The sequence below is a fragment of the Sturnus vulgaris genome, chromosome 5 (assembly GCF_052056855.1).
Source record: "Sturnus vulgaris isolate bStuVul1 chromosome 5, bStuVul1.hap1, whole genome shotgun sequence".
NCBI lineage: Eukaryota > Metazoa > Chordata > Aves > Passeriformes > Sturnidae > Sturnus > Sturnus vulgaris.
Window position 1 is genome coordinate 63763000 of NC_142247.1, and position 26361 is coordinate 63789360.

Genomic DNA, 26361 nt, shown 5'->3' on the forward strand with positions numbered 1-26361 from the left:
GAGATATAGAAAATTTGTTGGAGGTCAAAAACTTCCCCAGGGGCAAAGTTCTGGAGACAGTCAGTCAAAATAAATTTGGAAAGAGACATTGACATAAAGAAATGATAGCCTCTTTCTACAGCAATGCAAGTTTAAATTGCATCCCAGTAAATATCCACAGTAGAAGACAGAATAAGACAGAAACAAAACTGCACACAACACCCTATCAGAAAACAATCCTTTAAATTTGTCCTGACAGTAGAAAGATAGCAAACCTACAAGTATCTGTTACAGTGAAGTGAAAGAGAAGTGTGAGGCTCACTGTGAATTACTGCTGCTGAGTGGTGGCTGGTATTCTGAGAAATAGCAGATAAAGTGGCTCAGTAAGAGCCTGGGTTTGAATTGATGACTTCTCTACCACATGACACCAGTTTGTGCACTTGCTAGTTAAAGTTATCCTGTATCTAGTCTCTTTACTTACCCATTTTAATATTTAGTATTCAGTGATCTACTTCACCATTAAAATATCCATAAATATTTGCTGGTATGTGATGATGTCTTAGATTAGCAAACTATGGTGGACCTATTCTCTGAATTCTTTTTTCCTTGCTTTATTTTCATTTCCCTTGGATTAGAAAAAATGAGAATTTCCTCTTTCATGTTTATAATCGGTTTCATTTTACATTTCATATGAACTAACAGTGCTGCTGAGATTGATCTCACAGCGTGGCTGGGAAAGGAGATGAATATTTTATGAACTTATAAAAGATAAAATGAAAGCGTATTATTCTAGGGATGTATTGTTGATGTTCCATGTAAAATTGTGACAGCATGTCCATTCAGAACCTTATTTGCACATCTCTCTCATCTCTTTGAGAGGAATAACTTTTCCATGTCAAAATTCTCGCACTTAATGTGATTGCAAAGCCTTTTTGTCATGAAAATTAAAAAATACTTCTGAAGTTAGAAGTATTCACACAGACATCACCATGGAAATTTATAAGAGGTTGCATGTTTTGTAGATATATTTCCATAAATATTAAAGCATGGTGCAATGAGGAGTTTGGAGAAAATGACTCTAAAATAATACCTGCAGAAACTCACTCAATGCTTGTCACTGCTCAGAGGCTGTGCATGAGCCAAAGTGAGAAGGAAAGACACCTCAGTCAATTTAGTGCTTCGGTGCAAGTGGTGCTGAAGCACTGAAATGGCCAAATTCTCTACGTTTTTGCCTTACTAGGCCTGAAGCTTTACTGAATTCAGTTGGTGAGGTGATGTCTGATTTCCATTGCTCTACCACATTTTAAAATTCACCTGAGTTCCTGATTCGTGCTGCCTCATGACAGTGAAGGACAGGGTATCCCTTGTCTGATCAGGGGGTGCTGAGGATCAGGATCCAGCTAGTCTTCACTCCCTGCTGTCAATGCTTTTCACAACTGCAGAAACATTTGGATTGCTTTCACTAGCTGGTTGTTTTGCAAGATTATCTGGTGATGGAGACATATTTAAGTAGAAGTATCATCACACTGAGGTTAGTGGCAAAAATGGTTCTGAATTATCAGGGCTTAGTTTCAGAGTGATGTATAAATACTCAAAAACTTCAATACTAGGGTAAACCTAGAGCCCTTGTCTCTGCCCCACAACCAGAGTGTATGTGCTCCAGATGATGTGACATAAGGGCATTTGCACCATTTGCACTCCCTGAGGTTTTATTCAATTCTGTTTATGTAGTCCTGGAATTGGTCCATACAGGCTTAGAAGCACAAGATGGGCTTTGCTGTGTTTTCAGGATGATAAACAAAAGTGCTTTCAAGGAAGCTGAATTACATTACTGTGCAGTTTTGGTGTTATTCTCAGAATATGGCTCCATGCTCTGTCACGCTGGTGGCTGAACATTATTCTCGATAAGAACATTTCTGCACAGGTGCTTCCATCAATAGCAGCTCACTGATGGGACTGCACTGTACTGTCAGGTCACTGATGCTGTTCTTGGATGACGTTTTTTCAGGGGAAAAAAAAGCTTCAGCTGATGTAATGACCTAAATCTAATGATTTGAAGACAGAACCCTCAATCAAGACTTCAATTCAAGGTTTCTGCTCCTATAAATTGTAGGTCAAGGTGACAGTCTCCAGGAATATTTGACGCCTGACCAGAAATCCAGCTTATCCTGGGAAAAACTCCCAGACAGACACCTCCCCTGAATTTGAAGAAGGAAGCACGCTTGCCCTTGTGGAGCAAGACGGTGCAAGTTAGCCTTTACTGCACTCAGCTGAGAGATGTGTGTTGAACACATAGCATATAAAAATAGATTTTAAAATTTCGCAAGTCAAATTATTCTTATTTTGACTTTGGAAATGTGTTTTCTTCAGCTGAGAGGAAAAGATACCATACTTTATCATTGCCTTGTTATATAAAGGCTGGAAATTAAATAAATACTGTGTTTGCTATGTGTTGAATTTTTTATCACTAATCAAAGGGAAAAAGTGTTCTCAGTCACTGTGTAGTTAGAAAGACACATGAAGAAGAAACTCTGTATGGGCAATTACAATATTTTTGCAATTTCCTACAGATTAGTTAATTAATCTGAGAAACTGTATTCATGGACAGGTTTGTTAGTTTTCTTCTATCTAAATAATATTTGACCTCTCATAACCTTCATATCATCATGATACTTTATTCTTATAAGGATTCTTTACTTGTAAGTCTTGTTCTTTCCTGTCATAGCCAGTGCCTGGGTTGTTGTATCTGAAGCCAGTAACACTTGCTCTTTTGTCCCTTTCAGTTAATGATGTAGGCATTGGTGACTCTCATCCACAGTTCTGCTGCTGCAGTCCTTCATTCTTTTTCACCCCAAGGTTAATAATGAAGTAGTAGAATAATGAACATATCATAGGTAAATAAGGAGGCTAACACCAGTGCTGAGATTTATTTTAAAAGAGATTTAAAAGAGTGGGAAGGAAGAAAGAAAGAACTGCTGTAATTAGAAATAACTTTTAAAATAATTAAATTACTTCCTGAAGACTTTGTAATATAAATTGGTTTGGGATGTGTCTTGTTTTCACTTTAGATTTTAAATTCAATGAACTTCTTGTCAGATACCATTACTTGTAATTCTCGTAGGGCTCCTATCATTCCTATGAGCTTTGTGCTATGAATTTGCATTGTAAGTCAGGGTTTATGCTCTGGATAGTTTTTAATACAGATATCATGGGTAATAGGGGTAAAAGCAGGCAAAATCACATAGTTCCAGGATCACTTTCCAAGGATATAATAGATGTTGAGGGTGACTGAACACTAGAAAAAGCTCTGCTGAGACTTTAACTCACTCTAGGCTTCTAAGATCCAACGGGGCTCAACCCTGAGCAGCTTGCTCTACTTGACCCTGCTCTGGGCATTGCCTGGGACCTGGTGACCTCCAGAGGTCATGTCAAATCTCAACAATTCAGTAATTCAGTGTGGTTGTGTGCCAGCCAGACCCAAGTCTGCAGTCTTCTGACACAGCTGTTCATGGAGCCACATCACCTTTGCCATAAAGTTGTATGAAAGCAATATTTTGTGGATGGGGACCAGTTCTTCAATTATTAGATTGAGCACTACTCCTTCGTAGCAATTGTCCTATTGACTTTTGTATTAAATTGGCTTCTGAGCACCTCTTGACCTGAAGGTTAAATTCTTAGTATGCAATTCAATTTAAAAATTAATTGATACTATTAAGACACTTCTTCCAAACCCAGACTAATAACCCTCCTAATTTACAAACCTAGGAGCCCTGAATGAATTAATAGTATATTTACTGGATTTATATATTGGCATTCTTACAATACTAAATGGGTGCAATTGGTATTAGCTCGGTGGTCTCAGACTGAAACTGATTTCTCCCAGTGATGAGAGAAAATGACAAATTGTTCATTTGACAGGATTTTATATCATGTGGGGTACACTTTAGAAAGGAGTGCTGGAAATAGAGGAAAATATTTCATTATCCTACAGAGATAAGCCAATAATGAATTATTTTTTGCTTCTTTTCAGGTAAAACCAAATTTTCAGTGGGACCCACATAGTGCTGCATTTATTGTATGATTTAATTTTTGGGTATGAATTTTTAAGTGTCATTGGAACAAATCTTTTGTCCTTGCTGCTAGCACTTAAAAAATGAGTGCTGCACTGGCAGCTGTTTCTCTGCAGTATTAGTATAAGAAAATGTCTGACCTACTCAATTAACAATATTATTTTCTGAAGTGCTTAATTGTTTTCCTGATATTGCTCCTTTAGTTTTGTTATTCAGTAACCTCAGGATGCCCTTCTCTCAGAAAGTACACAAGTTTCCACCTGCAGATTTTGTTTATGCAATGATCTTCCTAAAGCAGACCTGTACACTGTTATATATTGGCTTCTATTGAAGTCCGTTATCTTAGTATTTTCTTCAAAAGAAATAATTAGTCAGATTTTTTAAAAATTATTTTTGTACATAAAAAACATTGAAAGTTGTTGCTTTTAGATTGTACCATTGCAAAATCTAAAATACATTAATTTTGAAACTGTCTTCCCAAGCTAGCCAGTTTATTGTTAGAAAAAAAATCCACAGCAAAGAAAGAATTCAAATAGAATTTTCAGTGTCTTTTACAGAAGTCTTCCTGAAGAACATTTTCAGCCATTGTAAGGGAGCAAGAAGTTACTTTGTTTCTTAGACAGCAATAACCAGACAGATGAAAAATAGGTCAAAATTGAACCTTTTCAAGGTTTGTTTGTTTTCTATACGTTTAAGGGAAATAAGTCAATTTCGTGATTTAGAAATAGCAAGTCTATTCCAGCCAGAAAGAACAAGTAAAGTAATTTACACTTCTAGGTGTAAATATGATGGCATTAAACTCCATTGAACTGATTTGCATATATGTATATTGTAATTAATTATCAAAACAAAGTCTGCGTGAATATTAAGAGACTAGTGTGAAAAAGAGTTAAAATAATCTTGAATTTCTGTTTTTAATGATTTATTTTGAACTTCAGTATTGTGCTATATGTACATATATCCCACAGTTTACCTTTAGTTTGGCATTTATATGTTATAATTGAGTAGGTCTAAGTCTAGTTTGTCATTTGAAAAGTGCATTATTTTCTAGGATAATTGCTGGAGATGTAGAAGGCCGCATAAATTTTTTACAAAGAATGTAGCTGCTTGTATTTTTTATTCTGAATCACAGGCGCTTTTTATGATTCTAAAAATTGTGATTCTAGCAGCGATTTTGACTGTTACGAGTGCTTACACTTTGGGAGTTCACTCCTTTTTGCAAAAGCATGGCACTTGACAGTGTTTGTTACTACTAACACTTGGCTTTCTGCAGTGATAAGAGGATGGCAGTAGGCAGGTGTTATGCTGTGACTACTGCTTAGCAGCAGAAACTTGCTCCTTATCCTAGCCCTTATTCTCCCATCTGCTTGCTTCACTCACTGTTGTGTCTGGCTGGAACCCAGATTTGTAAACTCTTTTGGGGATTTGGATTTTTTTTTAATATATATTCCATGCTTAGATGACTTAACACAGAAAGCACAAAAATTATCCCTTCTTCTATGACTGCAGGACAAATATTTTACTCTACAGTCTTGCCTCCTGACCATCAGAATTTAACAAACTGTAGGACTGCACTGGGTCTCCCTCCCTCACCGTGCAGCTCACTTTTCTTGTAATAGGAATAAGCCTTCTTAAGCGACCTTATTTGGGCTAACAAATAAAAATAATTGGTGTATCTACTACACCAGACTAAATTAGTAAATAAATTAAGCTATTTATTATAATAGTATCTTGTTGGTGGTAAATTGAATTTAATTAACCCTTATTAGTTAGAAAAAAGAGTATTGCAACAGTGCCTTGTTATCTTAAACTTTTAAATTAGTCAATGAGCTAATACTTGGGTAAAATCAAACTATATTCATACTTTTTTTTTATTTTACATTTGAGTTGGGGATTTCTTTTTCCTAAAAGTTGGTTAGAGTGTTGTGCTAATAACACCCATGTTGTAGGTTCAATCCTCATATGAGCAATTCATTAAGGGTTGGACTTGATGATCCTTGTGAGTCCCTTCCAATTCAGAATATTCGATGAAAAATTATTGTAGCCTGTTTTAAAACTGTGGTTTATGACAATGCAAAACAATACCTCAGTGCTGGGGAAGGTTATGGAGCACATCTTGAGTGCCATCACATGGAGTGTGCAGGACAACCAGGGATCAGACCCAGCCAATGTGGGTTTGTGAAAGGCAGGTCCTGCTTGAGCAACCTGAGCTCCTTCTATGACCAGGTGACCCACACAGTGCATGAGGGAAAGGCTCTGGGTGTTGTCTGCCTGGACTTTGGTAAAGCCTTTGACACCATTTCCCACGGCATTCTCCTGGAGAAACCAGCTGATCATGGCCTGGCTGGGAGCACTGTCCACTGGGGATAAAACTGGCTGGAAGCTGGGCCCAGAGAGTGGAGGGGAATGGAGCTACATCCAACTGGTGGCTGGTCCCCAGTGGGGCTCCTCAGAACTCAGTATTGGGGCCAGTCCTGATTAATATCTTTATCAATTATGTGGACAAGAGGATCTGAGTGCTCCTTCCATTTGGAAGATGACACAAAGTTGAGTGGCAGTGATGATCTGCTGGAGGGCAGGAAGTCTCTGCAGAGAGATCTGGACAGGGTTGATGGGCTGGGGTCAATTGTGTGACAAGGCTGAGTGCTGCCCTTTGGCCACAACGACCCCAGGTAGTGCCCCAGGCTGGGGCAGAGTGGTTGCAAAGCTGCTTGGAGGAAAAGGACCTGGGGGTGCTGATCAACAGCAGCTGGACATGAGCCAGCTGTGCCCAGGGGGCCAATGGCCTCTGGACTTGTATCAGCAACACTCGATGCTGGTGAGGCCACATCTCAAATCCTGTGTCCAGTTTTGAGCCTCTCACTAAAGTGAAGACATTGAGGAGGACATTATTAAGGTAATTCCCTCTCAAATCAGGGCTTGGCAAGATTTAAATTAATTTTTGCCCTAAAAGGGATCTCTAAGGACATTGCTGGAGTAGGTCCAGAGAATGGCAACAGAGCTGATGAAGCCTCTGGAACATTATGAGGACTGGCTGAGGCAGTCAGGGTTGTTTAACCTGGAGAAAAGGAAGTTCAGAGGGGACCTACAACTACCTGAAAGAGGTTGTAGCAAGCTGGGGGTCAGACTCTTCTCTGAGGTAACAAATGACAGGACAAGAGTAAATGACCTCAAGTTGTGCCAGAGAAGGTTTAGATTTAAAAGAAATTTCTCCTGTGAAATAGTTGACAAGCACTTGAACAGGCTACTCAGTGGAGTGGTGGAGTCACCATCCCTGAAGGAATTTAGAAGATGTGTAGATGTTGCACTTAGAGACATGGTTTAATGGTGGAGCTGGTAGTGTTGTGTTAACAGTTGGGCTCAGTGATCCTAGAGGTCTTGTCCAACCTAAATGAATTATGTGATTCTATTCTATAATGCAAATGGATTTAGACTCTGAATGCACACATTTTTAAATATGCTTTGAACTTTAAACAAATAAGCAGTTTCTTTACGGGCATAGCTCATTAACGAAGTATGAAATTCCTGCAGGTGATTCTATGATTGGTGCCCTGCATAGTAATGTTGACACAGGAAATGATGTTGTTATGGCCTTGAAGAAGCCAAAGGGAAGAAGAGGATTTGTAATTATGTTTGAAGTATTCAAAATTATTTAAAAGTTATTTTATCTGCAGGGTTCACAAACTTTTCTCAGGTTATCCCATATTTTATTCAGATGAGCTTTAAAATAATTCTCTGTTTACATTTTCTAGCTTTAGGTTCACTTTGCCTAGCAAAATTTACAAGTGCAGATGAAATTGCAACTACTACAGTGAACTATCAATCTATTATTCTATTTTATTAGAACAGTAATGAAAATCTGATGCTCAAGTGCTTAAACTTAAATGATAATTTCTGAATTTGTGGGCTACACACTTGGGAAAGAATCAGCTGGACAGAATGCTGTCCCCATGCAATGCTCTTTGCAGCGTAACATTCTTTATTATGTTGCTGTTTATTTATTATCCCTCTAAAGCATTATTGCACTCAAGATGTACTTATGTAACAGGACATAAAAATAATTTGCAGAGTAGTAGATGGAAGTTAAAACACACTGCTGTCTACGTTAGACAGGATTTAGTTAGAAAGCTAAAAGGGAAATTGTGGAAAATGTAATCTTCTCTATTTTTTTCCTTGTCTTAATCTTTGCTATTCCTTCTCTGTGCATGGCATATTTAATCAGATGGAACTGCTTGAAGAGTCCTGCATCTTTAGAGATCCCTTTTTGGAAAAAAATAATGTAAATCTAGCCAAGCCCTGATTTGAGAGGGAATTATCTTAAAACTGATTTTGAATGACAGTCATATTTTACTTTTTTTTTTACTTAGAAATTTTAATATACCTGTCATAGTAAACAGCTTTTAATAGTGAATTAGAAATTATCCTGTTTCCCAAGGATGACACTTGAATTACTTATATGCAGAAAGTGAGAAAACATAACTATTATTTAGAATAAATTTTTACTATTGTGTGCAAATACAAGTCATTATAGAACTTCAATAACTTATGATTATTTCCAGAATCTGATAACAAATCTGTTCATGCAAACGTGATCAAACTATACTTCAACATATGGTATGATGTTTATAATGGAACATGATAATCTGATGAATAAGAGATGCAGATTGATACTTTATAATATTTTAGGAAAGTGGATTTGATTTCCTTACTATGTGTCTCCTGTCTTCTCTGAAGTGTTGGATACAAGGTTCAGAACCATTTTGGTAAGGTGGTGATGGTGTTCATTTTTACTGCTTAAATGAATAGGTACTAAAATTAATTTTGGTGTCTGGAGCTTTCTTTGATAACAAGCTCAAAAGCTGAGTCTACTCAGTGGCATCCACCCTATCCAGACTCCTCTGAGGCATCTTTGACAAGCATCAGAGAAATAATTGAGCTGCCAACAGATAAAAGTGGGTGGAATCACTTGGCTGTGAGGTTCCAAGAGCCCTCTGAACTTTTGGGTTATGTCAGCGGTGAGATCTTTCCCTGCTCTGCAGATCTCAAACAGGAGGGCCCTACCAGCACCCACAATCGGGTGGTGGAGCCGAGGGTGTCTCAGGAACACCTGCAGAGAGGCACAAACTCAGGTGAGCAGGAGCAGGGTGGACTCCTGTGGTGGGAAAATGGTGTTCATTTAGGGAATAGCTACAGCACTACGAGAGATGCCAGAAACATCATGGAAAAAGCAATGATGAGGCAAGACTTGGGTTTTGCTAAAAGTTGTAAAATGCTTTGAAAATAAAACTTACTGAATATTATTCATTTTTTCTTATGTTATATTCCTGCATAAATGGATATAATGAATATATATAGGTGAAGTATGGGTATATGTTTGTGTCCTTGTTTGTATGGCAACTCCAAATATTAAAATTAATGTATATAACAGTTATCTTCAGACAAATTGACATTAGTAGCTGCAGGAAGCATAGGCATAATTCTTTAGAAATATAAATTCTGCTTTTCTTAATACCCATAAAACTTTGCTGTTGTGTGGGCAAGGCTCCAAATGCTGTATTTCTGTAAAACAGCTACCAAAATCAGCTACTGTTCATTTAAAGTGTCATTTGGAAACCATGGGAATAGGAAAACTTAATTGGGGAAAAAAACATTTCTATCTATATACTTCGTAAAATATGTAACAACTCCAGAACCTGCAGATAGCTGCTGTGGTGACAACTTTTCATGCAGATTAAACAGGTGGAGTCCAAAGTCCCCAGTTAGGATAGCAAATTGTCACCTGATTTCTAGGACCTCCTGCAGAAGAGAACAATTGACTGATCAGTGCTGGATCTAGGTAAGCATCTTTCAAAGATACACTCCACTGGTTTAAGATGTAGGTCTCCAGGAGTTGGGTCTTGCAGAGTTACGGTGTTGCAGAGTTGACTTTGAGTAGTCAGTGGAAACTTGGAGCTGTAAACCTGGCTAAGTATAAATTATACATTGATAATTAATGTTCATCTGGTGGATAGATTGGGCCCAAGAAAGAGATCCACTGGTATCCTCAATATGAGTGTAAAAATTCTTACAACATTCTTATGTCCCATGTTAAATGGTAGGAAAGGATATTTACGTGCACTAACCATGGTTTATAGCTACTTTTTCCACCACCTAATGGTTAATCTTCATTCAGTAAGTAAAAATCCTGTGATAACTCCCTTTGGCAGCCTGATGATACAGCATCTGCATTTCTCAATTTCTCACATTGCAGCTTTTTTATTTTACAAAAAGTACATAATTATATGTATTCAAGGGAGAAGGGGATGGCATTTTACCTCATGGTCAGAACACAAGGAGCTCACATAGAGCATTGTACTGCCTGATTAAATAGTCCTTGGAGCAAGGGCTGAAATTTATGTAACTTTCCGGCAGAAATTGACCACCCTTATGTTTGTAATGTGTATGTAATATCCCACATAATCTCTGCCTTTGGTGGCATCAAGTGGCTAATTCTGTATGTCACGCATAGTGGAACAGTTTAAAAGATTGAGAAGTTCCAGTAACTTGTGTTTAAATGCATTAACATGGAGAACACGTGGCAGGTTGAAAGCTCTGGACAGAGAGTAGATGTTTGTTCTTGCTCATCACACAAGCCCTGTGCTGGCTTCCAGGTAAGACAAAGTTGTCCTCATCAGCTCTTAATTCTGGGGGCTGAAATGTGGGAGGAAGTTTTGCTGTTAGAATTGTTTGTAGGGAAAAGGTGTTGGGAAGCCTAGTACATGATTTTCAACAGGGGCTAGGCATGAAGCTGAAAAGGGACCACAAGGAGGAATGCCCACACCCTGCCCAAACTTGTTCACAGTCAGAGCAGCAGCTGAGATCTAACCGAGTTTAGTGGGAACTGCAAAACTTTTGTATGTCCCATGACAGACATCAGGGCACTGTTGGAAGGAAGACCTGGGGGAGGTCTAAAGGTGTAGGAATGAAAAAACAAACCTTCACTAAACAAAAACTGGATGAGTGGGTAGATGTGAGAAAGGAGGGGAAATTACGTTCTCTTTTTCAACCTGGTTTTGCAACAAGAAAGAAAACTCCCATTTATTTATTTCTTTTTTGAACAATCAGTCTAATTTTCACTCGTGATAGGAGGACATGCATGAAGTTATTTTAATGAGCAGTTACATAAAGGAAGCATAATCAGGGAGATTAGGGAGTTCTGTACTTTTTCAGCTTTTATGTCTGTATCTAAATGCGCAAAAATTTTCAAGAATTAATCATTTATTTTCAACAACTTTAGGCCTTTCAAGTAATTTTTTTAAGCATTGACGTAGCCCCGTATTTTTCCATTGATGGTTCAGAAATAGGATTTTCTCCCTATTTTTACTGTCAAAGTCAGTGGAGGTAATTAGGTATTTAGACAAAGTAACCAAGTTACTGCTCTGCAAAACAGTGTTGTAAATGTGTGTGTAAAATGTTCAACTGTTTCATTACTTGCTAGAGCTCAGTGCGTGTAAAACTTCTGCATGGTATTTCAAGAGCTTTAGGTCTATATCTCTGTTTACGTCAACAGAGGAATACTTAAATAAAAGCTTTTAAAATTTCTGATGTCTCCGCATATAACGATGGTTTAGATCATTGCTATAGTGACTGATTGAACTGAAAAGAAAATACAGGACAATTTTTGAAGGATCAGAACACAAACATCTTAATTGGAATAAAAATACTTCTGATAGCAGGTTTTATTCTTTAAGTAATGAAATTTGTGTTTGAAATATGTTAGATTTTTTTTCCATATTTTTGTTATTGCCATCAATAGTTTCAGCTTAGCCAAATCAGCCATTCCTAATAAAGAATAAAGGAGCATAAGTGACTTTCTAACAAGAACAAAACATCTGCTAAGGAGTTGCAAGTACCATAGGCTGATAGGGAGGGCAAAATGCTGTAAATAGGGAATAAGGGTCTGGAACCTGCCATTATGATCATAGATGATTAAAAGACCTTGTGAAATTACTGTGGGCAGGAGGATATACTGAAAATTAAGAATAAATTAGTGCAAAACAGTTCCCCCCAAAAAACTTATTTCTCTTCTGTCTTCTGCAGGAAGTGTCAGTTTGTTGTTTTACTTACATTTTGCTCTTTTTGCTTTTATCCACTTTCCTCTTTTCATTTTATCACAAACCCCCACCAAAAAAACCTTTTTAAAGTACTGCTAGAAACAGAGAAGTCAAAGTTCATCCTTGGAAATAAAGGCATATGGAGGAGTATCCATTTTACACTGCTGCTAAGGGTTTCAGAAAGTTTCTCCCATGCCTGTGCTTGTTTATGCTGTGCAAATGGGAAGGCATTTCTCTCTCCGAGGAATGCAGCAAGCAGCGTTTCAGAAAGCAATCGGGGAATTCTTACTGATGTGGGAGTTGCGAGTACTCTCCCAAACTAATGAAAAGCCCAAGACTGGGATTATGTTCGAAAGAAAAGTGTCTGCTAATTGATTTTCGTTCTGTGAGGTCAGAATGGTTCGAGCTGTGGCTCCCTCCTGGAAGGCCAGGCACTGCTCTGGCTGCCAGGGCTTTATTATCCTCTCTCAACCCCAGGGTGTTCAGCATCCCTGGCAGTGATTGCGCCTCTGTTGTCCTCTGCACTCACAATTCCTGCTTATTCTCCTTACTCGCTCTTCAAAGCTCCTTTTAGTTGCTGCTTGGGCAGTTTGCTGGAGTCAGGGTGATTTCAGTATTCAAAACCAGCTCTGGAGGCATGGCTGGGTTCCCCAGTGCCGCTGCTGGCACCTGGCTGCTGCAGGGCACCGGGCGAGGCATTTCCACCCTGCAGCAATCCCTGCCTGGAGAGGGGCTGTCCCTGCCACATCCCACAAACATTCCTGCATGGGAGTGTTTCCAGCAGTTCAGCTGTCCCACTGGACCCCTGGCTTCCCGGTGGGAGTACCTGTACTGCTGAGCACCGCTGGGAGGGTGCCGGGTATTCTGGAGTGCCGTCTGCTGGAACAGCATCCTGTAGTGTGTGAGCAGTGACCTCCTGTGCCAGGGGATGGATGATGGATGGATGGATGGATGGATGGATGGATGGATGGATGGATGGATGAGGGGTGGATGATGGATGGGTGGATGGATGGATGGATGGATGAGGGATGGATGATGGATGGATGGATGATGGATGGATGGATGATGGATGGATGGATGGATGGATGGATGGATGGATGGATGGATGGATGGATGGATGGTGGATGGATGGATGATGGATGGATGGATGGATGGTGGATGGATGGATGGATGGATGGATGATGGATGGATGGATGGATGGATGGATGGATGATGGAGGGATGGATGATGGATGGATGGATGGATGGATGGATGGATGGATGGATAATGGATGGATGATGGATGGATGGATGGATGGATGGATGGATGATAGATGGATGGATAGATGGATGGATGATGGATGGATGGATGGATGATGGATGGATGGATGATGGATGGATGGATGATGGATGGATGAATGGATGGATGGATGATGGATGGATGGATGGATAATGGATGGATGGATGGATGGATGAATGGATGGATGGATGGATGATGGATGGATGGATGGATGGATGGATGGATGGATGGATGATGGATGGATGGATGGATGGATGGATGGATGGATGGTGGGTAAGCACCAGTACAGGTGAGCACTATAGAGTGCTCTAACCCAGGATAAGGATGGAGCTATCACAATAATCAGTATCATCAGATAATTTACAGTTGCCTTCCAATTCTCCTTCTTCCCAAGAGCAAGGCAGCCTGGAGACACTGGGGCCTGCAGTTTTCGTGACTCTGTATTATAAGCATCAGTTAAAATAGCTTTACAAACACTACAAGTCTGCACTTTTACCAGAGATTTCTGTTTGACATGACACGTTTACAAACAGTTTGGTTACTCCTGCTTTGTTCAGAGCTGTGATTTGAAGGGATTGAATCTGTATTTCCATTTCTATGGAAACAGCTAACTGTCTTCTAATATAGCTGTTTTGTAACTGCTGGGTCTGATTCTGTTCTCATGTGGGCTGTTTTTAATCCAGTTTAGTGCTGTCGATCCCACCTGAGTGGTTTGAAGCTGGCATTTATAACTGAGAGCATTTAGATCCACTGCTCTCCCAGCACACTGCAGAGAAAGGGACTTACATGCAAAATGTAAGCAGGTTTGTGCAGATACTGTAAAACACCCCTTACCATCCATCATTTCAATAGCCCTAGTTCTAACTCCAGAGAGAGAACAGCCACAAATTTCTGTTATATGGCTCACACCAACCTGCCAACTGTGAAGAATCAGCCTTTTTGTATTCATTAGGAATATTGAGTTAGATTTGATATTCCTCCAAAAACTTCTGAATACATGATCAGCATTGCATTTGGCTTTGGTGAGAGATTTTTTTTTTGTTTGTTTGTGTTAACACTCATAATGCTATGTGTTTCAAAAATGTAAGGTGTTCATAATTGTTCACCCTCTTATGCACTGGCCTTGTAGGGAAGCAGGAGCGCTCATTCTCCCACCCCTGACTGTGGGAGAATCTGTTCTTTGATTTAATGCTATCTGCCTTTCTTCAGAAAAATGCAGTAGTTTTTCTTGGGAGTTGCAATCTTAATTACATTTTGAAATGAGACTAATATCAAAAGAGTTTGATCCTCATATCAGATGGTTGTGGCTCTGGAAAAATCATAAATGATGCATGGATGTCTGGTCCTATTGCAGTAACAACTTTCATGTTTCAAATGAGTGAAGCCACATGAAAAGCTAGGAGAAGCATGAATACTTCCCTAAGATTGTGTATTATTTGGTCGTTTGCAAACTGGATACAAAGATATTCCTCACAGCTGTGTAACAGCCAGAGCAGCAGTGACATTGCCTCCACAGGCTTCTTGCAGCTCACACTCAAAATGCCCTGCTCTCCCCAGTTCAGAGAGCTTGCTCTCACTTCTTCTGAGCTGACAACAGCAGCCAGCAAGGCTGCACACATTTACCTCTTGGGAACACTCCTCTTCCACTTACTGTGGCTGTGAAAAGAGTTAAGATGTGTACATGAGGCAGGCTTTGTATTTTGCTGTGTCTGGCACCGTGGGGCAAACTAGTTTTGAGTCATATTTGCACGGTTCCCTGATGGGTAAAGTAGACACTCTGTTTTTTTGTTGATTCTTGCTCTCCTGGATTGAATCAACCCACAATACATTTCTTCTCTGTGCTACTTAAATGTTATGACAGTAAATATGGTTTTTAATTTACCACTCACAATAGCTGAAAACCAGAGCTGTATTATGGAAAAATCTGTTCTTGACCTATAACTTATACTATTTTTTGGAAGAGATAAAATATACATAACACTAAAAAGAGACAATTTATATGCTAAATAAACTAAAGGGAAAAATAAGATCAACATATTTAAACATCTACTGAAGCATATGAAATATATATATAATTTCACTTTTTTTGGCTAAATTATACTACAGAGATACTGATAAATCCATTGCTAGAGGGCAGAGTTGGGTCTGTGGTAATATACCCAAAGAAGAAATCATGGTAGGTGGCATGCCTTAAACAGCTTGGAGAAGGAGGTAGAGTAGGGATGCTGGGGTGGGGGATATTTGGCTTTGTTGTTGCTTTGGATGTTGTTTTGCTTATTAATGTATTATATTACTTATTTATGTTAATATTCCTCAAACACTGTCACATTCACTTCATCTTCTTGGATCTATTTGTGGACAGATCTGACAAAGCTGATACCACTGGGCAACTTTGTAATGCTCAGCATGAGCCCACCTATAAAATAAATAAATAAATGTGCCTGGTGTTATGCTCTCTGTTGCTCACATGGAGGTGTTGAGTCTGAATGAGCTCATCTTCCTGCTCGGGGAGTAGTCTCTGAACAGGCAATTGCCTGGCAAAATTCAGACCATCTGCTTTTCTGACTAAACCAACATGGGAGGTTGCTGCCCTGGGCCAGGTAGCAGGGGTACAGTTTATGTGGTGTGATGTAAACAGCCCCTCTGAGGCTGCAGGAGGGAGAGAGCTGCTGGGCATGGACCCTGGTGAAAAAAGGCATTTGGCAGGCCCTGTTTGGGTGCAGGACCTTGGGCAGGGAGCCTCAGGGCCAGCTGCTGCCCAGGGAGACAGACTGCCCTGCCATTCCTCTCCAGCCTTATTCATACAGTGTAGGTGTAGAAGAGATTACAGGTGATAAGTCACAGTTGTACTAATTACCAAAGAAGAGGAACAGCCTTGCCCTTAAAGGATCATAGCTGTGACTAATAAAGATGAGTGTGATAAAAGGGTTGGGTTGGCTGCTTAGGGAGGATGGTGTAGGTAGAAGAGCCCTGAGGAAGAAGAATCCTGAGCAAGAAGAACAATCTAGAGAGACACAAAGAAGAACAAAGCAAGGAAGAAAGTTGGTGCTGTAAAAGATCTGCTATGCAATCAGTCTGGGTCTGATGGAGTCAGAGCCTGCTGCTGGAGCCTGCAGTCATAGCTGTGGTAGATAAAGGCCTGCAGTCAGTCTGCAAACCAATACTTGCAGTCATATTCCAGCAGGAAATAGCCAGCAGTCAGAGTCTGCAGTTGGACCTTACAGTAGGAGCTTGCTGTAGTCAGAGTCAGGATGAATAATCTGTAAAGAAGAATAAACTGGGAATATTCTCATTTTGTTGGATGAGAGTCTGTGTCTTGGCTCATTTCTACCCCTAATGAGAGGTCTGCTGCAACAATGCAGCACATGCCACATGCTGGCTGGGCAGGCAGCTCGTGGTGCCAGCATCAGGCATGCAATGTGATGATGTCCTGTGAGGGACAGTATGGAATTATCCAGTGTAAATTGTGTTATTCCATAAATTAATCTCACCACTTTTGACATAATGGGGGTTATGCCCTAGTGCTCCTGCAGTCCTGCAGCAGTATTCTGAAAGTGAAAAACCTTTTCCTTGGTGTGAGTGTGTGGGGAAATCCAGGCAGCTTTGCAGACCTGGGCCAAACACTCAATCAGGCTTGTTTCCAGGACCATAGGTATATCCCAAGTGCACTCGTGTTAGTGCTACCATGATAAAATAGAAAAGCAGCACAGGACAGTTTCCAATAAGAAGTTATCACTGCAATTCTGAAAAATTGTGCTTAGAGATTTAGAAATTCATTTCTAAGGTCTGTAAGTCTTTCTGCCTTGAGCCTATCTTTTACTATTTTACCTCAGTCTCTTAATTGCAATTCAGGTTTAGTGCAAAGGTGTTAGTATGTGGTGAGAACAGTAAAAATCTCTCCTGGTACTGAGCATTTATTGGTTTTAAGCTGTGTAGGACTGAATGTTATTGCTTAAAAGCCTGTATTTTGTTTTTACTTTGTGGAAATTATGTCCTTATGAACCTCTGGCCTTAGTGACAACATATTTGCCTGAGATTCTGTAGAAGTGGACTCAGGCATGCATGTTATTTCTTCCAACACCTAAGTTACTTAGTTATATTAGTTATGTAGTTAGTTGGCATATAATTTCAGGCTCTAAAATGTAACCTAGTGCAGTGATTCCTGAACTGTGATGTGGGAATCACTTGCACAGCCTAGAAAATGCTTGATGGTGCAGAGAGTTGTGCCTGTGGATGTGATCCTTTTCTTCAGATGGTCAATGGCCAAATCACAGGGAACTTCTAAGAAATACAAAAACTCCATGTGATTCTTTAGGACCGATCCTAGGATCTCATAAATTGCCAACATCCTCAGAATGTGACCGTTTGCCATCTGTATAAATGGTGTGTAAATATATAGAAGGTGCATCCATAGTTGATCTAAATCTGCCTGCATCTTAAATAACTTAATAATTGCCTAGAATTTATGCATCACACAGCCTCAGAAATCAAACAACCATCAGTCAGGAGATAGAGTTAAGCTTGAAAACACAATTGCAAGTGTTCTTCCTAAAGACTTTATCAATGTAGCAGTATAAATAATTGCTTACTATCAGTTAATATCTAATTTAATGCAAAATGGAATTTCTTATTCATGCTGGCATAGAACGATGCTCAGTGTGCCTCACTGGTTTGTAGGAGTGAAGGCATGATTGCAGCTTCTTTAGGTAATGAAAGGTGATGCCTCTCACTTATAATGGTAAAACACCATAGCTCAGGGGAGGCTGCACCCTCTAAGTGCCAGAGCCTGGGTCTGCAGTCTGGAGTTGGTTTGATGATGACATTTCCAGGAGATCTAGAACTCATCTGAGAGTAACTGTCTTTGAGAGAGAGCTCTGCAAGTGACTTCCTCGTTTTCTTCCAAATATGTCCAGACTTTGGTGAATTCCCGGAGTCGGGTCTTCATTGTGTCACTGTGGATCCATGTCAGGAATGTGTTTCTTATGTCTGCTTTCTTCCTTTCATACCTTGCCAATTTTTAGTTCTTCATTTGAACAAGAAAGGCAGACCATTATGCAAAAACTTACTTGGAAAAATAAAATGCCTTGAACTAGTGCAGCTGCTTTGCTATAAATAAATATACTGGCATTTTAACCTTGCTGTTTCACTATGTTAGATTTAGAATAGCCTCACTAGAAACAAGCTCACTGCATAATATCCTTGAAGAATTCATGTTTTATGTGCATTTCAGCTCTTGTGAGCAGAACAATACAGGAACAGTTTGTTATAAACTGTTATTTATAAATCATGACTGCAGGTACCCAGCAGATAGGCACTCCAGTGTCTATAAACAGTGAAAACGCTGAGAAAAGCAAAGATGGACTTGTAGTAGTGTTACATCTGAATATCTCAGAGATCCGAGTGCCTGTGAACTGTTTGGATCTAAAATCATGAAGGGTGTATAATTTGAAACAATAACTGCTTTTCAATAATAAATATTTTGTTACAGTATAATAAATCAATAATATATAATATATAACTCAATCTAGATCTATAAAGAAATATTGCAATAAGAAATTTTTTATCAGTCTCACTTCAAGGCCCAGTAAAATAATGGACAAGATTATTCTGGTTGGTACTGAAAAGTAGCTGGACAACAATGCAGTCATTGGTGACAAGCAGCATGGCTTCCTGGGGGGAAAGTCCTGCTCATTGAAACTGATTTTCTTGTATGACAAGGTAACCCCCCCTAGCTGATCTAGGAAAGCCATAACATGTCATCTTTTGGGACTTCAGCAGAACTTTTGACATTTCCTCTCGCAGGATCCTTCTGGATAAAACATCCAGCTCACAGCAGCATAACAGAGTTATGCAATGGGAGAGCTCACAGGTCAGGCCCAAAGGTTAATGGGGGACATCAGGCTGGGGACCTGTCACTGGTGGGGTTCCACTGGGCTGCATCCTCAGCCTGGTTCTCTTCAGCATCTTCTTAAATGACTTGGGTGCAGGACTTGAAGGAATACTAAGGAAATTTCTCAACAAAACTAAATTTGAATGAGCTGTCAATTCCCTCCGGGGCAGAGATCTCAACAAGTTTAAGAGATGGGCAATCACCAACCGTATGAAGTTCAATCAGGGAAAGGGCAGGATTCTGCACCTGGGATGGGGCAACCCTGGTTGTGTGCACAGATTGGGGAATGGGAGGCTGGAGAGCAGTGGTGGGCAAAGGGACCTGGGGGTCCTGGTCAGTGGCAAGCTGAACATGAGCCAGCAGTGGCCTGGCAGCCAGGAGGGCCAGCCCAGTGCTGGGGGCATCAGGCACAGCATCACCAGCCAGGAAAGGGAGGGGATTGTCCTGCTCTGCTCTGAGCTGGGGCAGCCTCACCTCCAGTGCTGGGGACAGTTTCGGTGCCACAATATAAAAAAGACCTTCAGGTATTAGGGAGTGTCCAAAGGAGGGCCAGGAGGATGGTGAAGGATCTGGAGGGGGATCCTTATGAGGAGTGGCTGAGGACACTTGGTCTGTTCAGCCTGGAGGGGACTGAGGAGAGACCTCACTGCAGGTACAACTCCTTGTGAGGACAAGAAGAGGGGCAAGCTCTGATCTCTTTGCTCTTGTCACTAGAGACAGGACTCAAGGAAACGACATGAAGCTGAGTCAGGGGAAGTTTTGATTTCCTGATAAGGAAAATTTTTTCACCCAGAGGGTGGCTGGGCACTGGAACAGGCTCCCCAGGGAAGTTGTCACAGCTCCAAGCCTGGCAGAGTTCAAGAAGTGCTCAGACAGCACTCACAGGCACAGGATGGGATGGGTGGGGTGACCTGTGCAGGCTCAGAAGCTGGACTTGATGATTCTGGTGAGTCCCTTCCTACTCAGCATATTCTGTGATTCTACAATTATTTTTTGTTCTTGGTGCAGAACATGTGAAATAATTTTACATAAATAATAATCAGGCATAACTGAACGCCCAGTATTTTGAAATGGATACTGAATCCTGCCAAAGCAAGAAATCATGAGTAAAATAATTAATGAATGCCATTCTTCACTTTCCAGGATAATTAAAGAAAAATACAGACAAACTGTGTAAGACTTTAAATGTATATATTTGTGTGGCAAAATGTAACACAAAGATCCTATCTGTTCTGTCTGTGATGTTTTAACTCAATGAAGAGCACCGACTGTTTTTTAGAAGAATGAATACAGGTTGAAAAAATAAGATTGAAGTCCACGAGTTTATAGAGCTTCATATTTCCTGATTTAGAGTGATGACAAGTGGTAATGAGAGCTTGTTGGATATTTTCACTGAAGCTGGGACATTGTGAGACTGAGTCACAGTTTGAAGTTGTCCAGCACTTGTAGCTGATCCACTCCTGTCTGATACATGAGGTGAAATTCAAGAGTTTCAACATTTTGGGGCTGGGAGACTTGGAGGGGTGTGAGAAGCTTGAGCAGAGCTCTTGAGTTTTATTGCATATACAGTCCAAATTATTATTCCTCAAAATTCAAGAGAACAGATGTTGCCCATGGGACTGTGACCTTTACCCTGATGCTCAGGTTTTCTCTGTTTACACCAGAGAAAAGCTAAAATAAATATATTTACTTCAGATTGCCTGGGGCCCAAATGGTCTAAAAATATTGGAGCTTACTGCAGCATCTCAGCAGTGAGTTTATTTGACTAGAATCAGCATTATTTTTATAGAACACAAAAACATTTTATGTAGTTCCGAGTAACGGAGTTATTAAAAAGCCATCCTCAGCTCCCCTCAAAACTATGTAGCCTCATGTGTGGAGAAACAATTATCAACAACTAAAACCTTGAAAGAGTGTATTTCCACTTTTAAAACACTCTGAAAAGCTCTGAGGAATGACAAAAAACCATGCTGTTACTAGCCAAGCACAGAGCAAAAGTTTTGGTTTGAATATCAGTGACCTACACTGTCAGTAGTCCTTGAGCTCTCATAATCAGGTATCTGGCACAGCAGAGACATCCCCACTCAATACTACATAATACTGCAAGTATTTTCCTTCTAGAACTGGCCAAGCTTAAAAAAATACAAAACATTGGAGGTTCTTAGCCCTTTTGTCTCTTGGACTCCAGGCATAGGGCATTGATTCCTGGAATACTTGACTTTTCATTAGCAAGAGGCTGACAGGGTGCTGTGTGCTTGTCCAGCTTTATTATTCATTCTCTAGAGTGAGTCCAATCTCCTTGTTTTTTGTCTTTCACTGCTTGTTCATCCTGGCATCTAAAGGCATGGCATTCAGAGACCACTTTTTTTAATAATCCTGCTTACAATCTCAGTGGCTGCCTTCCCTACCTGTTGGCAAGGGCCTGGTAGGGATTTTCAGAACACAGTGTGTTTCACCAATATGTTTTTTCTTTGTTTTTTCTTACTCATTCCCTACTGGTACAGATGGATGAAAAAAAGTCCTTTAAAAATGAAAAGCAGTATTGTGTTGAAGCAGAGGGAACCAGGTTATTAGGATGGTTGGTGAAGGAATGTCCTTAGGCAGATTCCTTATATGATGGGTGGATGACCTTCAATTCACATACTCGTTTTGGAGGTCTCTTACTTGAGAAATCTTGGACAGGGTGTCCAAAGAGGCCAAATGTAGTCTTCTTTAGCTGAAAATTATGGAAGATTCAGACATTGCATTTTTTGATGAAGCAAAAGGTAAATGAGATTGATTTCCCGAGTTTTATCACATTCAGATCAGAGGAGCAATTTTGATTTGACCTCTCTGTACTTGAGATTTCCTATCAAAAAGGGAGAGGACATCATCTTTTTCTGCTAGTAAGGGGTGGTATCTTACTTCCCTGTGCCAGCCCTTCAATACCTTTGTAAATTTGAGAATAGAGTTGTGGTCTACTTGTGTGGTATAGTTACATATTTTATTCATGTTTCTTTTCAAGCAACATCGAACATAAACATTTTTAACATACTTTTCTCAGTAATTTTTCCTTGTGGTAAATTCTTAGACTCTGACATACTTTGAGCTTGCCTTCAGCAATCTGTACAGATGTTTCTTATTATGATCTCTCTTGTTACATCATTTATTAGAACACTGTTTTGCCAAATGCTTGAATTAGGAAAGGCATGCCATTTTGACGTTATTCAGAGATTTTTGCAGGGAAGTAAGGTAAGATATAGATGTGCTCTGTTTTGAGCACATAAGCACAGACGTTTCTGATTAGAGTTTTCAGCAGCTTATAAAACCAAATGGGATTTGATAGAAGCTGGCTCTAAAGGAAGTTTTGCAAAACTTCTTAGAAAGATTTGAATCCTTAATTTGTATGTATTCCCAGCTGAAGTTTCATTGTGTAGGAAAATGAATATGGAGAGCTGTTGCATAACTAGCAAACTCCAATTTGTATTTCAGAGAAACATAATAAAGTGAAAATAAATTACATGGTAATAATTGTTTTGGACTGCAGGGCTAGTGCAACTTCCAGGGAGAAAAACAAAACCTATGATTTGCCATGGTATTACTCCATTTTTATACTGATTTATGTGTACTGCATTCAAGGAAAACACTGGAAAAAGAGTAGAATAAGGACAAAGATGACTCAGGTCCCCACAGTGGTGATGAATTTCTTATTATAACAAAGCACATACAAGGAACCTATAAAAAGCGAGTACACCTCATTCACTTGACGTTTTTCAGTGATAAAGTACCATCCATCTGAACAAGTTTTCTTTTTAATATATGGAAGATTGTTCAATTGTACCCATCAGCACAATATCAGGATGACAGTGTCCCACAGTGAGGCAGGAAAATATTATTACTCCATTACAGACTGAGACACAGAGATACTTAGAGACTTGTTCAAGTTCAGGCAGGAGGAGTAAGGCAGAGATGGGAACGGAAATTACAATTCCCAGCCTAGTGCCAGGGTTTGCCTGATTTCTTAAAAATGTCCTTCCCCCGTATTTATGGGGCCAGTGGACCACAGCTTCTCCCCATTCAGCCAAGGGCAGTTACTGATTTATTTTGATGTATGTGTCTTCCATGAGGACATGCTAGTTCTTTCCAGTGCCCACTGTGGAAAAACTACTTGTGCAGAGGTCCAGGCTCAATTTCAGAGTTTTTTTGTTTCATACCTATGCTATAAGAACAGTCAGAACAGATGAATAATGATGAAAGGGATTGAAAAGCCTTCTCGGTTTTGTGCATTTCTTTGTGCATTGCCAAGGTTTTTTCTGCCATTATCCCTCCCACCCTGCTTGTCAGACTCATTGACTTCCCAAGAATAGGAGCACAGTGGAATTCCTCACTCTGGAAGCTGAACTGCTTTAAACTATATTTTTTAGCATCTAAACCCACTATTCACTGTTCAATGTTTACAAGCAAGTTTTTATTACTGTTTCTGTGTTCCAGCATCCACATGCTTTATTTCCCTTTCCAAACAGTAGGTTTTCAGCCCCATGTGGTTCTGCATACCAACTACATCCTTTCCAATGCCATCTGCAAATTCCCAGTCACACGCAGGTGTTACTCACCCAATAAAGCAAATCCAGTCCTCCCAGGCTGAGACAGACCTCTGAGCTGGCCCTGTTTCCATCCTTCTGTGTGCAGGTATCCCAGTATGACAGCAGAGACACCCAGCCATGTACTTAATCAGCTCTGGGAAACTGTACCCACAGCAGATCCTGTTGAGATCCTCAGAAGGAGAATATTTAAGAGGAAAGGCATTATGAAATGTCAGATGAGGAAATAAATACATACGTTGATCACTGGGAGGAATAACTTTGATCTCTCCCATGGCTCATCTTTCCAATTAAAATTGTTGTTCCTTCCCTTTATGGAGAGTCTGACAGTGGCATTGAAGATTAAACCAGTGCTGGTTTTGGAAAATCTCAGATTTTCAGTCTGCTCACCCAACGCTAATATTTATTTGCTCTGCTGTGCTGTGAAAGATTATTGAACACAGATATCTCTATTTTCAGATTACGTACAGACGACATCCTCAAAACTTCACGATATTATCAGATGCCAGAACATACTTTGCTTTGTCTGTGTCCAAAGGATCACTTGATGGTTGCAGGCTATCACCATACTAGAAATACATTGACTTGTACCATGATTTCAATGAAGATAGTTGCAACAGTCTTATTAATTAAAAAATTAAAAGTCATTGTTGTTTCCCAGAGCTTTGTGTCTAACCTACTCCAGTTATTGTCAAAACTGGAGTGCAGTGTGATATTGAGTGCTTTGAAAATTATGAAAACAATCCCTGGAGAAGGCTAAGAGACCATGGAGGGTGGCCCAGGGGAGTCCAGTGGAAACTCTGCCCTTGTGCCAGGCAGGTGTGGAGCCCTCAGCAACTTCTCAGCAGTGAAATTGCTGTACTTTGTCTTCCAGCTAAACTATCAGGGGCATCAGTTTCACTGGCCAGCTGCCATGTCTAGGGAGCTGCTGCTTTGGTCCTAACTTTGTTCAGATTTGCTGCTTATTTTGATCCAAACCAAAATCACTTCTCTGGAAAAATAAGTCTGCAAAGTGGAAACTGGATTGTATCCAGATTTACTCTGAATTTTTTGAAACTTCGGGCCTTTTAGATTCTTAATCTGGATTAAAAGTATACAATAACGTAAGTAGCCAAACATGAAAATTTAACTAAATAATCAATTGCTACAGATTATGAAAGAAGCCAGTACCACACATTTAAAAAAAAAGATACACATCAAAAATCTAGGTATGAAAAATAATTACGACTTTGGGGATTTCTGATTGTCTTTTCTGGACAAACATGTTTCCAATCTTTACATTAACATTGTAAGAAGTAGGAAATTTACATTCTAAAAAATGGAAAAAACACCACACATTTACTGACATTTCCTGAGGACTTAGAAAAAGTGACAAATGTTGTGAGGTTGTGATAAAGGCAGGGGTGTTAGCAACATCAAGAGCTAGAATAGCTTTCTGCAGGCACTGCTGTTCTGACAAAGCAGTTAGATACATCTTGAAGAATAACTCCCTTTGCTATGCTTGCATGCTGCACTGACACTTGAAAATTTTCTGATTTGCATTGTACTCACTGGTTTTGCACATTAGTCAATTTGTACCTCGTTGCTTTCAATTGTGCAAAGTAAAAAATATCCATGTGTGATGTAAAATTCAACAGCATGGTGAAAATAAATGCTGCATAGTCACTTATACATTGCATTAGTGTGTGTGCTTATAGCTTGCAACAGAAAGGCTTGAAAAAATGTAACAAGGATTGTATAATAATTGTATGTTTTGTGTTTCCCAGGTATCACTGATCGGACCGAGAAATTGAACCACTGCTGAAGATGTCTTACACCCAGCCTAGGCTTTGCCATCTATATTTCACAATATTAATGCTTAAAATGGGTATTCCTAATGTTTGATGCATGAGCAAATATTATAATCCTGCAGCATGTGCCTGGTCCCAGCCCTGCTGGCACTTTAGTCAGAACAAACCTGGTGCCTGTGTGTGCTTGAGCTGTGTCCTTTTGGTCTGGTGTCTGTGTCTAGGCAGGTTCTTGTCCTAGAACAATATATATTTGCCAGAAATAAAATAATCTTCAGAAAAAGGTTTTGTACCCATGTCCTGGATATGGTGCAGATCTTCAAGGCTTTTCTATTGTCTTCTGCAGACTTGTCACTAAAGATTAAACTGACAAGTGTAATTATTCTGGAAGATAAACTATGGTTTGTTTGAAACAATTTAGCATCATGAAAATTATTCCAGACAAATAAGGCCTGGAAATTGATGCCTGCATGGAGAAGCTACTGTGGAATTGTTGTTACAGAGCAATTTATTTTATGGGAGTAGTTATGGCCATTAACATCCTTGGTCAGAGAAGACTCACTGTATCAGCAACCACCACCTGAACTTCCCTGGCAAGTAATATCTGCCAGACAGTCCTTGGCTGGTACTTTGCTCTACCAGCCCCTTGAGAAATTATTTATTGGAATAGCCTAAAACTTGTTG